The sequence below is a fragment of the Musca domestica genome, unplaced genomic scaffold, assembly GCF_030504385.1.
Source record: "Musca domestica strain aabys unplaced genomic scaffold, Musca_domestica.polishedcontigs.V.1.1 10, whole genome shotgun sequence".
NCBI classification, from domain to species: domain Eukaryota; kingdom Metazoa; phylum Arthropoda; class Insecta; order Diptera; family Muscidae; genus Musca; species Musca domestica.
The window spans coordinates 2,029,972-2,045,187 of record NW_026712115.1 but is presented as its reverse complement, the minus strand read 5'-3'; the positions used below and the strand labels follow the sequence as shown (position 1 = coordinate 2,045,187).

Here is a 15,216-nt window from a genome sequence, read left to right as displayed (position 1 = left end):
GTTATTTTTGTTTTCGTTGTCGTTTTCTCTTTGTTCAATTTACATTCATTTATGCATTCATTTGTAGAAGAACAAAGATGAGTCAGCGGCATGTTTTACAAACTCTGGACGGTTTGTGTATGTACATGTACACATGTAAATGTAAATGTATACATATTTACCCCAAATGTATTCTGGGAATTTATAAATTCTGCTTACCTGCAATAAAAGAAAATTAAATAATTAGAAATATTTTATAAATATATACAAAAACGCATATATATTTAAGAACACTTATAAATTTGGAGAATTATTAACACATTATAATGTGAAAATCAATGTTCCGATGGTTTTGAATTTTCAAAATGTGATTAATATTGCATAATCTAATGGACGTTGGAGCAAGTTGAGTTTAGGGGCTATGCTCGGATCATTTTGAAATTTTTACCGCAGGTAGGTATTTGTAACCTGATTACGGCAATGTAATTTTTTTGTGGGGGAAATACCCGGTTACACGGTTATTCGACCCAAAAGTTCGAATACAACATCCGGTTTGTATCCGGTTCTACGTAACCGATATCAATAAAATGGGTATCATTTGAAAGCTTATGAAAATACCTATCCAACAAGTGGTCATATGACGGGGTAGCTGGAACCGGTTTCGGAGAAATTTAGGAAAATTTGCATTTTTGTATGAGTACTTTTTGAAAAACCTATAAAAACTCGAAAATGGACCCATTATAGGGTCTTAAAATCTATACACTATATTATAGCTAACACTATTGCCTTTCCAAAATGGTGTCATATGTGTTAAATTAAATTATATTTTTCTCCAGTCTAGATGCATTTGACTTTGACCTTTATAGCTTTTTTAAGCAACCGGCCTTCGGCCGGGGCTTAAGATTTTCTCCTCTGCGGTATGTCCAACACCGGCTACGCGATCCATAGTTTTTCTAAAAATTGTACATTTTGTAAGTAGCCGGCCTTCGGCCGGGGCTTAAGATTTTCTCCTCTAGGGTATGTCCAACACCGGCTACGCGATCCATAGTTTTTCTAAAAATTATAATTTTTGTAAGTAGCCGGCCTTCGGCCGGGGCTTAAGATTTTCTCCTCTAGGGTATGTCCAACACCAGCTACGCGATCCATAGTTTTTCTAAAAATTGTAATTTTTGTAAGTAGCCGGCCTTCGGCCGGGGCTTAAGATTTTCTCCTCTAGGGTATGTCCAACACCAGCTACGCGATCCATAGTTTTTCTAAAAATTGTAATTTTTGTAAGTAGCCGGCCTTCGGCCGGGGCTTAAGATTTTCTCCTCTGGGGTATGTCCAACACCGGCTACGCGATCAATAGTTTCCTAAAAACTGTAGTTTTCGAAAGTAGCCGGGCTTCGGCTGGGGCTTAAGATTTTCTCCTCTGGGGTATGTCCAACACCGGCTACGCGATCCATAGTTTTTCTAAAAATTGTAATTTTTGTAAGCAGCCGGCCTTCGGCCGGGGCTTAAGATTTTCTCCTCTGGGATATGTCCAACACCGACTACGCGATCCATAATATTCTAACAACACCAAATTAAAAACAAAGCAGATTAACAAGAACGTTAAACCCGACACAAAACTTGGGTTCACTCAAACTGCTTTCATAAGTAACGACTTTAAAAGTCAATATCTTCGGAACTACAAAAGATATCAACACATATGACACCATTTTGGAAAGGCAATAGTGTTAGCTATAATATTGTGTATAGATTTTAAGACCCTATAATGGGTCCATTTTCGAGTTTTTATGGGTTTTTCAAAAATTACTCATACAAAAATGCACATTTTCCTAAATTTCTCCGAAACAGGTTCCAGTTACCCCGTCATATGACCACTTGTTGGATAGGTATTTTCATAAGCTTTCAAATGATACCCATATTATTGATATCGGTTACGTAGAACCGGATATAAACCGGATGTTGTATCCGAACTTTTGGGTCGAATAACCGGGTAACCGGGTATTTCCCCCACAAAAAAATTATATTGCCGTAATCAGGTTACAAATACCTACCTGCGGTAAAATTTTCAGGTCAATCCAAGCATAGCCCCTAAACTCAACTTATGCCTGGACGTTAAGTGGAAACCGTAGATCAATTCTTATATGATTTATGACTTTATATTCTCAGTACACAGAAAGTCTTGAAAGGCAATAAACATAGTCCAGGGTATTGGAGATTTCATATTACAGAAAATAGATCTTTGTCAAGAGGTAAACAGTGCTTTAATCAAAATTGGTTCCAGGATGTACTCTTGGAAGGACAAGAATTCTTAACAATAACTTCATCAAGGTCCTAGTGTGGTCCAAATGTTAAATTCGTCCGAGACAAGCAGACTTTTCTAACTTCTTGTAACTCAATAGGTCGGAAAGTACAGTCTACGAATATAATTCCATTTGTGGGGAGTAATTTTCTTTCTGGTTTTTGCAACGATTCCTCTCTGCGATCAAGAATTGAGCATAACGTTATCCCTCTCCATCACAACGAGGTAAGTCGCGCTGGAAAAGATCAAGTGGGGACAAGCATCGTGTTAAACCGATGAGACTATCCTCTAGCGGCAAAATTCTATCGACGTAGTTGATTTGACTCTGAGAGTATCGATCCAACCAAATCTAAGAGGCAAAGAAAACGGAATCTATAAAGAGTCACACTCAGAACCTCATAGCTAGATCAGGTCTATTTGCTGCATCTGCGACTTCCACTCCGACCACCAGCAAGAAGATTGAGACCAGGTTGGCTTCTGATGCCCCAGCAGACCCAAGTCGAAAATGTATACAAAGAAACCACCAAAATCTCAATATAAAAAGGAACCGAGACCTAATAAACTAGTTATCTGTCGACATTATTGTACAGGGGCCGCCCATCACCGATGTAGCATGAGTGAGGAAGCAGCAGCTACTTAGCATCATTCAGATTTATTTAGCCTAACGGCAATGCGCAAAGCTTCGCGGCAACATCTCTTGTCCCCACGAGAGAATTTCGTATGAAGAGACATAGAGTAGACCCATTTTGCCTGAAGCAAAGTTATAACACTCCCACTCTTGGAAACTTGGAATTAAATAGAATCAGATTAGCTGGGCAAACAGCAACGACACTGACTGACTGTTCGTACTAATGAATAAAGATTTCGATTTGGATGCGCAGTTACACGGCGTCTGCCTTGGCCGGAGACCTTTGGTAGAATAAAGGGCTTGTGGAAAGAAGTAAGAAAAGTGATCACAAATAATAGCTAAAAACGCCGAAAACTCAATATTAAAGGAGTTATGGCCATTTTAGTGAAGTGATCAAAAATAATAGCTAAAAACGCCGAAAACCCAATATTTAAGGAGTTATTGCCATTTTAAAATTTTCGATAACCCACGCTTAAAAAAGTGATCACAAATAATAGCCAAAAACTCCGAAAACTCAAAATATAGGGTGTTATGGCCATTTAAAAGTTTTCAATAATTCATGCTTAAAAAAGTGATCACAAATAATAGCTAAAAACGCCGAAAACTCAATATTTAAGAAGTTATGGCCATTTTAAAGTCTGCCTAGCCAGGGAATGCTTTTAGTAAACTTGTAGATGTTGATGGGATCTATGTCCTGAAGATCTTTAGAGCTTCTATTTCCCACCTACCAAATATTCTATGTCCCTTGTTTGATAACATGAGAAGTCCTCCCAGGGGTGTACCTCTGCTGTTTTCCTAATGTAACTCTCTCCTAAGCTCGAAATAACTATCCTGCATTGTGGCATTCTATCAATTCAACCAGGATAGAGGATATACAAAGGGCATATACAGCGTTATGGATCGCCCGATCTTCACATTTTATAAAGCCCTCAATGTATGGAGAACAGCTGCCAATGTTAAGCTGGAGTTTTCAATATTATTCTTAATGTATCCGACAACTTCGTAAGACACTCTCCACAGACCGAACTTTGAGATGCTGCAATATGCTTATTGTAAATGAAACTATACCCAAAAGCTATCTGATACTAAAAGCCACCCGTTAATGATATACGCGGCATAGCAACATCTGGGCTGTTCGAAATTCGAGAATTCCTCTTCGAGAGGACTGGCAAAGGAAAATCCATGTCAAACTGGCCGAGCCTACCCCGAAGACATCATCAAAACCTTTTGAATTTTCAGTTTACTATTTTGAAAAAAAAAAGTTCAAACATTCCATAGAAAACAAAACACAAAGATAAGGTGCTAATAAACTCTACCGCCATGCCATAGAACTTGAAGCAGAGTCTAAAGCTCAGCTCATTCATGTTTAAAGCTTACAAAAAAAAGAAGCAAGAACAACATTATTTATTCCATTCTATAAGCAACGAAATGAACAATGTCTTGGGTATTTATTTCTCACATTCTTTTTTTTTTTTTTTTTTTGATTACGTTACGATTTTACGTAATATTTTGCTTGGAGTTTACCCACCTAACAACGAGAATAGCTTTTATAATGGAATTCATTCATAGCCCGCCGCCGTCGGTAGGTTGATCTCAAGTTTACAAACAAATGAAAACAAAGAGGCGGCACTGAAGTTAATGTGGCCGACAGAATCCAAAATGTAGAGCGTGTTATCTACTTAAGTGTGAATGTGAGAGTTGACCAAATGACTGACTGACAGACTGCTGCTGACAAGTAGGTAGGTAGGCAGCTTTGGGTAGTGTGGGAAAATCTACTAAATATGGATTGTTGTGTTGTTGCCATTTGTTTTGTTTAACGATCAAGTTGAACTCCAAATAAGGCAGTAATAATGGCTTGCCACTGCGAATACAACACAATACTAATGGTAAAATTAGCTCTAACTGGTGGCATTTGTAACCCACTTGACTGCAAATCTTTAAAACAAAAAGTCATGAACAATATAAACAAACAGCTACTGGTGTTGCTGCTGCTGTAAAGAAGTGTAGAAACTATGTTACAAATCTTCTCAGGTTGTATTTGTGATTCTATGGCCAAGACAATGGTGGTATCTCCTCGTTTTGGTGCAGGCAAACAATGAGGTTGACTGCAGGCTGCTGCATCCATGATGCATTGTCATGTTGTAACCCAACACCAGAATCGGAGATAAATGTACACACAAAATAAAGCCAAAACCAGTCACAGCAAATGCAAGTCATGCAACAAAATATGGAGAAGAGAATTTGGTTCAATGTCAACAACAACAACAACAAAAGTATTTGCTTATTTGGGAACCATAAAAATGCAGCTGCGACAGCATCTGCAGTGGTAAACAGTAGAAACAGCACCAGCGCATGCCATAAACAAAACACCGAATGCCAAAATGACATACTACAGCCCATAAATAATAATAAACAAAAATGTACGAAAAAAAAGAAGCAAAAACTTAAAGCCAAGCTGAATATAAACATATTTATGGAACTTTATGTAATTTTTCAACGTCCCCGCCTGATTCTATTGGTTCTGAAGGCCGTTGGTACAGTTCCAAATTGGGTGTTATTTGACATAAGATTCCTAATAGTTAGTACAATTCTTGTAAAAATTAAGAAACCAGACAGAGGAGCACACTGCTCTGGCGATCAATAAAATTCTAGTGAATTTCGACCAACTTCTAATTAAGGTAGCCGGATATAACGATGTACTATTCACGGAGGCTGGGGTCTTCTGTGAAATGCGAATATCCGGAGATCCTTTATATCAAACAACTACTACAGCGTTTTTCAGGTAGAAACCTTTGCTATCAGGAAAGCCATGGAGCTGCTAGAAAAAAGAATCAATAAATTGAATGGACTGGTGACTATATATGTCGTAGTCAGGCGGCCTTGAAGGCTCTTAATTCTGTTACAATCAAATCTATGGCTATTATGGAATGCAGAAAAGCTCCAAGAAAATATGGCCGGTGATCCCCGAATGGAGATCTACGTCACTCATCTCGTTGACGAAATCTGGCCTAAAGCTTATGGTGGGTCTAATTACAGATCACTGCAACAAAGCCCATTGACAAAGGCCTATGACTTCAAAGTGGGGAAGGGGTAACGACACCAAATACAGCAGGCTTTGTCAGGACGAGGAGGAAACCGAGACGGTGGAGCACTTACTCTGCCACTGACCAACTCTTTTTGGAGCTACACAGAGGCTGGGTAAGCAAATTCTGCCCGATTTACACTCTTTCTCTGAAACCGAGCCAGCAGTTATGCTTTAATTAGCCAGAAGATTAAAATGACTTAAGACAATACGCTGATCACAAGAAGAATACAGTACAATACACTAATTCCTTAGTTTTTATCTTCTAATTCTTCCCTTCTTCTATATTTCCTTATTTCCCCTTTATTCTACTCCACCGAGTGGGGTGGTTGTTTAAACAGCCACGCATCCTTTAACCGAGCCCAACCTATCCACAAGAAAACGAAAAGTAGAAACATTTTTCTACCAGTACTGGATGGAGTGAAATTGGTTCTTTCTTTGAGTGCCAAATATCTCGGAAGGATCCTGAGCCAGTAATTAATTGGGAGAAGGGACATCAAGGTCTCATTTCACTCAATTCAAGAGGTAAAAACATGCTGTGCAGATTTTGCATGTTAACAAAGAGGAGAGGGTGGCTATTGGTAGGCGGAAAAGGATAGAAACTCTAATATTCTTCTGATGATGATACATCATCTATAGATTTACTAAAGGTATCTCCTGACCAAAAATGACCATTTTCAAAAATATACTCTGAGTAATTCAGTGCTCTAAAACCTTAAAAACAAAAATTACTGGCAATTCTGGTATTCAAAAAAGGCTATACACAAGCTGTAATGAAAAACTCCAATTTTGATTTTTAAAAATAAATCTTCAGTCTACATCCACGAAATAATTAATAGTAAGATAGGTGGAGAATTCAGTAAAATTTTTCGAAATATTGAATATCGGACGGTACCGTTATATGGAATAAATGTTCTTAACCCATAATGAAATACAAATACGGAATTTTAAACAAATCCAATACATAATGTCGCCTAAATCGCCAAAATACCGAATATCAGGAACAATTTAAAGGGAAATGTGGCTAGAATGATCAAAATGTCGAATATCGGATGGTACCGTTATATGCGTACTATAGAAAAACGTGGACCTATATAGACTCACAGGAGGTATACCTATTACAAACTATAAATACCATGGTACAATGAATTCAAGGTAGGGCAGAACTACCATATGATTTAAATTTTTTTTATTTTTCTGGCTTAATATGTCAACTTCATTTGCTTATGTGTGTGTCTTCTTTTCAATAATAAAAAATTGTTCAGAAAATATTCAAATTCGGGTGTTTTCAAAATGCTTATTCCAACGAATGCATTGACAAAATCTACAGTTTTTGTCGCGAAATAACCCATAAGAGATGTATAGAACATGATATTGAAAAGAAATTTTGACCATTCATTCAGTTTTCGCGGTTTTAAATTATTTATTCAAAATCAATGCAACAAGTTGTTTGCTTTTTTATTGTTTTGATAGTAATCCTGACATTACAAGCCAAACAGGTAGACCTCTATACTTGCAATTTTTTCAAAGTTGACCTACCTTCTCTTCATTGTACCATGATAAATACCAAATTTGGAACAATTCCGTGGAAATGTAGCTAAAAAACAACATCATGTTGGCATATTTATATTGAATTGTATTAAATAAATGAAATGAAAATACCGAATATCGGGAGATACCGTTATAAGGAACTATACGAAAAACGTGGACCAATACCATTTATATCATTTTCAGCACCTATCATCCTGGAGTCTGCGATGAATATTTAGAGATGTTACAAACGGAATGACATATTTAATATACCCTTCTTGCAGATATTATAATCACCATCAACTCAAGCGTAGGGGAGTGCTCCGTCAGGAAATCAGTGTCCAGGGACACTCCTCAAGGGAAATTCTAGGAAATTCTTGCAAACTATTTCAGACCTAATGCAGGGAGCTTATGTAAGACCCTGAGATGGGAGCGTTGCAATGGGCTTGGTGTCAACCCATTTAAAATAGAGCTTGTTCTCTTTACGAGGAAGCGGAAACTCCCGGAATTTTTACCACCATCGCTGGATGGCGTCACATTAAGTCTTTCGTCTGAAGCCAAGTGTCTCGGCACCATTCTCGACCAGCGTCTGAACTGGAGGAGGAACATCGATGAACACGCTAAACGAGGCTTGATAGCACTCTACTCCTGCAAAAACTCCATAGGGAAGAGCTGAAGACTGAAACCGTATATCATCAAATGGTTAGTTTGATGGCACTCTCTGGGGAAGGCTTCCCTCAGTAAAAACATTGGCAAAGTACAAAGAACAGCATCACTTTTAATTACAGGTGCACTCAGAAGCACACCTCAATCTGCATTGGGCACCCTACTTAACTTAAAAACCTTAAGTTTATTTGTAGAGGAACATGCTGCGAGATGTGCACTGACACTCAATGAACGTGGTCAATGGCGTAGTCAATCTTACGGATATTCGGCCATATTGAATTATGTGGAGAACTAAGGGGGTCGGGTTTTACCCAGTTACTATATATCTACTAGGCTAGACTTCGAAACACTGGGCATCCACATACCTAGCACCTTTCAGTGGTATAGCTATCTATACCGACGGCTCTAAAATGGAAAGTGGAACGGGTGCAGGTGTTTTCTGCGAAAGCCTGAATATCCGGAATTCATTCAAGCTCAATAAAGATTGTAGCGTATTCCAGGCAGAAATCTTTGCTGTCAGAAAGCCGTAGAATTGCTAATGGATCGAACAGGTTGCTGATGACTATATATGTCGATATTCAAGCGGCCCTGAAACTGCTAAATTCATCCACCATCAAATCTATGGTAGTCCTGAAGCTGCAGATGAATTGGCAAGAAGCGGCTCCGAGTCAACTGTTCTAGAGATTGAGAGCTCGGTGAAAAAAACCTCGTGTCACTTCTTCCAGATTATACACAAACACTAATGGAAGATTTCAGCACACTTGGCAAAATGCAATAGGCCGTATTGCCCCCAAAAAAACATGGCCAGTAATCTCCGAAAGGAGATCTTTTCACTCATTTTCATGGCTAAATTGTAGTAGGCTTAATCACAGGTCACTGTATTATTAGGGCCATGACGTCCAAGTGGGGGGGGGGGGGGTGACCATACGGGCTATTCTAGGCTTTGTCAAGACAAGGATGAAATAGAAACTGCGGAACACTTACTGTGTCAATGTAAGCAAACTCTGCATGATCTGTCTTCACTCTCCAATACTGAGCCGTCAATTATTCTTCAGCTAGCTAGAAGACTAAAATAGCTAAAGACAACAGGATAAACTCTTCATGGATATACCCCTTTTTTAACATAAGCGTTTTCTTTTACTTTCTCTCTTTATTTCCTTATTTTTTCACTCACAATGTAGCATCAGGTCTCCGAGTGGAGTGGTTGCTAAGCAACCGCGCATCCTCTAACCTAATCTACACATACATATCAGTTGTGCAAATAACCATTGTATTAAATATTTTTTTTAATGTTTATAAATTTCTTCATACACATACTTTTTGTACATAGTGTATTTTTTCATTGGCGACAATCAAATCTCAACAAAGTGTTTTGCAAGTTTGTTAACTCGAAACTTTAAATGGCAACAAACAACATAAAAAACAACACGCTGCAAAACATGTCATTAAATCTCTAATAAAAATAAACCATCTAAGAAGCGTTACTAAAGTGATTTGTATTAGCCCAAATTGGAAATGCTACTATAAATTTAAATTAGCCATAGTGGTGACAACAATGTGCCGCCATTGTACATACATCTATAGCCACAAAATATATGTTTATGATTTCCATATGACAGCTTAAATTTGGTGTGTGGGGGTGTGTGAAAATTTAGACAAGACCAACGATTAATCTCCTAAAATGAAAAAAACAACAGCAACAATTTGGGTTAAGAGAAACAGTAAATTTCTGGTAGAAGAACGTAAAATTCTTTGGATTTTTAATGATAGAAATTTGTCATGGGGAATTTTTTCACTTGTCTCTTGGGATACAGCGCAATCGGAAACATGTCAAATTAGACAAATAAACTCGTAATAAGTTGAGTATTGGATTTGGTGTTTTAAGTTGATAGTATCAACGTCTGTTTTAATCTTTATATAAACAAGAGGTTCCAATAAATAATAGAAAAAATTTTTAATTTACCCGTTTCCAATGAAACATTTTGATGTCTGTTAGTTATCTTGTAAGCCTTGATAAATTTTTACTTTTTACTTATATCTAAAATTGTCTAATTAATTAAACGTGACATAAATATTTTTGAAATGGTATCTTTTATAATGTTATTATAAGGCAACAAATTAAAATCATCATCAGTTGTCACTATTGCACATGAAATTTCTGTTAACCCGAACTCGACTTTGGGTTCTGACAGTAAAATCAAAAATTGAATTTTAGCATGTAAGACAAAAGCGAAATTTAGAGTCTACATATTTCTTAACAGCAAAAATGGAAGTCCAACCTTTGTTTTCGACTCTGTATCTCTCTGACGCCAAACTTCTAAACCAAACCAATCGACTTCAAGTTAAAATGAATATCATTTCAAAAAATTGAATTAATAAAATTCTGAGTAGAACAATCATTAACTCTAATATTGGTAATGTATTAATCTTTTGCCTCAGGACCATATTGCTTATCCAAAAAAAAAAAACTATCTTCAGCAAATTGATGAAATCAGCCTGTAGATTTACGATAAAATTTAAGCCTGCCAGAATGCTGCGGTGAAAATCGTCTTTATGAGCAGGCGAAGGTCCTTCCCATACGTCAAGATAACCATGTACTTTCGTTGCAGTTCCTGCTTGGGTGCTATCGTGGGGGTCATCCAAACCATCATATGGTGAATAAATCTCCTTCACCCAGCAGACATATATTAAGGACATACGCCATAAAAGAGTGCCTCTAGATCAAGACGAGGAGAAGGCGGGTCTGAGTTGCATTCATACTGATACAGTCACATATACGATCAGCAATTATAGTATGAATACCGTCCCCCTAAATTCCATTGCAGCTGAAGAACGTATGAAGACTAGAGTAGTTTTGGCGCAATCACGTTCAGTAGTCTCAATTCGCATTGAACACGAATTGACGAAGATGCGCGAAACGTCTAAGCGGCGTGTGATACAGGTCCACCCAATACGCTGCACCTTAATTGTCCTGCTAAACCTACCACCACTCACTGGTTAAAAATGTAAAAATTAAGCTTCATAGGTAGTCACCGTGAAGCAACTTGTCGGACCACAATACAGAAATATGTGTAAAATGCGAGCTTTTGGCACAAGTTAGTGATGTGAAGAATAAATACCCTGCAATAACTGAGATTAATATTGTTATACTGTTACATACAAGTGCTAAAGGAAACCCAGGTTTATCCCTTCCTCGTATAAATATTGGAACCTAAGGTTTGCAAAATTCTGTTGACACAAGAAATCAAGGCATGTGTCGCTTCTTTACTAATGAATTCTTTTAAAAGCATGAAAATAATCTGGAATTCCATCGAAAAATCATCTTGACTAGTGTGGCCAATTTCTCTCGGCGGTTAAACGAAGCTGCTGCCTTGTTATGCAAAATACATGTTCGTGGCTACAATTTGCCCGATATTGTGTTTTGTTTTTAAAGGCTCACCTTCCTATTTATTATAAAATAAACTTCGGCTTAACTCTAGTTTAGTAAAAAATCCAGATTTTTTTAATTTTCCAGATGATGTTTATGCTAATGGTGGTCTTAAAATTATCGATTTTTGGACCGGTACTTTTGATTAAACCACCAAAAGTGAAAATCGCAAAAAGTAGGACCAAATATATGCGGTAGCCGGTATTGGACATACCTAGAGGAGAAAATCTCTTAAACCTCTCTGGTTCCCGAATTTAATTCTTCTGGATCCGTATTTGAAAAGCCAGACCGTCAGCTATAATTTAACATAGGAATATTTTATTATTTGTCATTTTTTAACATTTAGAGGAGCCTAACTCTTTTAGAGGGATAAAACCCTTTTAAATAAGCCCACCTTTTGTATAGGTATTTTCATAAGCTTTCAAATCTTATCTATATCGGTATAGTATATCCGTGTCTAACCAAGGTATGAACACGGACTTTCGGCTCAAAACAGGGTGCCCAGCTCCGTACCTCAAAAAATAGTTTTCCAAAATCAGGGTACAAAAACCTACCTCTGGAAAAAATTCAAAGTTTCAAATTCTGAGTTTTTACTATACTAAAAGTGTTCCATATCCCTATAAACAGTATTACCTCATGTGGGTTAGCTATAGTGCCAGTGAAAGCTCTTATTGTCACATTCAAGATTACTCAGGCCTATGTCATTGGAAGTTTCCCGTCACACAATGACCAGTATCTGGTCATAAGCGTGTTTCACTTATTTTCTTCCCCTCCTTTGAAATGGCACTGCTCAAACGCATTTATATTAGAAACAATACAACGGCTAGCTAAAAATAACCAACAATAACAAAAGAGAATCCAATTGGAATTTATTTCTTCCAAAAAGAAAACAGATATATTTCCATTTTGAAAACAAACAAAAAACACACACACGCATCAGAGGTTAATGCACCACTCAAAAAATAAGAACACAAATATGACACGGAGAAAAAATGCGGCCATCTTTTTGCATTGTTTGTTGTTGCAGATGCCACTGTCACAGTTGATGTTGTTGTTCCTGTTGTTACTTTCGCTGTGTTCATACGATGGATGGTTTTCGTAAAATGCAACACTGGTCTCGTTATGTCCCTAATTCTGCTGGCGCAGGCGTACAAATAAAGACAACAACACCACAAACGAAGGCAATACACACATTGAAATAAGAAAACAACAAAAAAAACAGCAACAATAACACAAACATAACGATGACAAAATAAATTCACAATTTATTTTTTCTTAAAAAATCAAGAAGTATGCTATAATTTTATTACAACAACAACGAAAACACGTCAAGTTAATTTGATAAAAATAACATGTTAGGAGGAGGAAAAACAACAATATAATTGGCGCAAACAAATTTAAACACGCACACACACTCGCCCTTACCCAAAACGAACGAAGACGCACCTATGAATGTATGTAAATAAAATGAAACAAAAAAAAATACACAACATTAACCACAAAAATAAAATAAAAATCACTCAACCATAAAGTCATAATGCCGAGATGACTTGTAGTGTACCGTTGTACTAACAACGGGCAAAGAACAGCCAAAAGGCAAAGGGAGGACAATAAAGAAAAACTCTTCAAATAATGTAAAGAAATTAGCATTGCAAGATTATGTTTTGAAGTACACACACACCAACATAATCACATAAAATATTTGCAATAAATAAACGCTACTCGCTAAACCACAAATATTTTTTTGCACATTTCTGCCACCCCCTCCCCGCGTATTAGAATAATTGCACACTCTATTAATTATCGATGTTTTAGTTGTAATAGCAAACATGTCAATTAGCATGACTCGAAACTTTTTGTTTCTCCATTGCAAGAATGTATTTTAATTGTCGCCTGTACTCACCTTGTTTTTTTGTAAAGTTCCGCGTCTATATAGCAAAAAAATTGAAAGGAATTTGGCTTCTATGCTGAATTGCTTCTTCTTCTATAAATTTATTTTTTGATAAGTCAAACTCTGTCTTGGTTTTGACACACAATCTGCATTTATTTGTTATAAAAATAACGATGCGTTTTTATTTACTTTTAATTTTTGTTCTTTTAATTGATTTTAACACAGTTTATATTCTTATTTGCAGAAATTAAGATTTTTCACATCACTATGCGCTTATGCGAACTTCACGACTTAGGGGTATGTAAGTCGACTTTTGCCCTAATGACAAAATCGATTTTGCCTGGTAAAAAATCGAATAAACGTTGCCATCGTTATCGACTCTTTGATAACTTGAAACTGTTCTTGTTCATTTGTTTTGCCATGTTCTCATTAGCATTTTAACAACCTTGTTCGCTCTTATAACGAAATTCGGCGCGGTCATATGAAACTTTGAATTGAAACAAAAAATGATTATCTCTCTTTGCGTTGATGTTTCGGGTTCGTATTTTATAAATCAACATAGAATGATTTACTTTTTTTGATTCACACCATGCCGCAATAATAACAAGTGATCTGTTCCATAACACGCCAGAATCTTATATTTTTGCAATTTCTTTCGATATCATAACAATAACAGTTTTAACATTCTGCCCATGGTAGAATTAAGAAGGTAAAGTCACGCAATCATATGTTTGCAATTTTTCAAAATTGCCTATCTGATAACATTTCATTGGCAGAAGTCGGGCACACTTAGAAAAATAAATGTAATCAGCTGGTACCGCATCTTATTATTGTACCATGAATTGTATTGTTTATTCTATGGTACAATAAAAAGGTAAGGCAGAGCTACTAGCTGGTGTTTTTGTAGGTGTTCATTGTTTTGAAAAATAAAAACAAAATATTTTCAATGGTAGAATTAAGAAGGTAAAGTTAAACAATCATATGTTCACAATTTTTTCAAAATTATTCATTTGACAACATCTCATTGTCAAAATGTATATTTGTAAGCCCATACACAAATCAGAGATGGGAACCTGAATTTGAAATAATTTCAAATTATTTTATTTTTTATTCAAAACAATACATGCACCAAATGTGTACATGACAGAATAAGAGCACCCAAAGAAAAAATTGTATTTATGGGGGTAGCTTTGTTCTACCTTCTGTAATTGTGCCATACATGGTTCCCATCTCTAATCTGTGTATATACAATATATTCATGAATAAATATTTTGACAATAAGATGTAAAATGAATAATTTTGAAAAAATTGAAAAAATATGATTGCATGGCTTTACCTTCTTAGTTCTACTATGGATAGATGGATCCATGCATGGAGGCAGAACAGCTTTTAAATATTTATGCAAAAATATTTTATAAAATAACATTTTCAAAAATTATTGCTTTACAAACACATACTGCATTTTTAAAATATTTTTTAAATTTTAATATGTTACAATACAAATGGCAGCATTCAGCAGATGTACAAAACGTATGCTCTTTTCCACAACTACAAGAATGTAAAACTTTTTACTATTATAAAAAACATCCATAATAAGTTCATGACTCATTTAAAATGAGGCTACATTGTCTCTTATACTTTTGATTTAACTCCCAAAAAATAAAACATGAAAAATGTTTGGAATAGAGTTAATTTTTATTCGCATTCATATCGACAACAGAAA

At 36.2% G+C, this 15,216-nt stretch overlaps 1 protein-coding gene across 1 annotated transcript in view; it reads right to left on the bottom strand.

Moving 5' to 3' along the window:
* The window catches only part of LOC101894495 (heterogeneous nuclear ribonucleoprotein K), a 115,157-nt gene extending 101,364 nt beyond the window's left edge, over positions 1 to 13,793 (bottom strand). The window contains exon 1 of the mRNA XM_059125299.1: positions 13,506 to 13,793. The gene's annotated coding sequence lies outside the window, so the exon portion shown is untranslated. The remainder of the gene's footprint in view (positions 1 to 13,505) is intronic.
* Between the last annotated feature and the right edge of the window lie 1,423 nt (positions 13,794 to 15,216).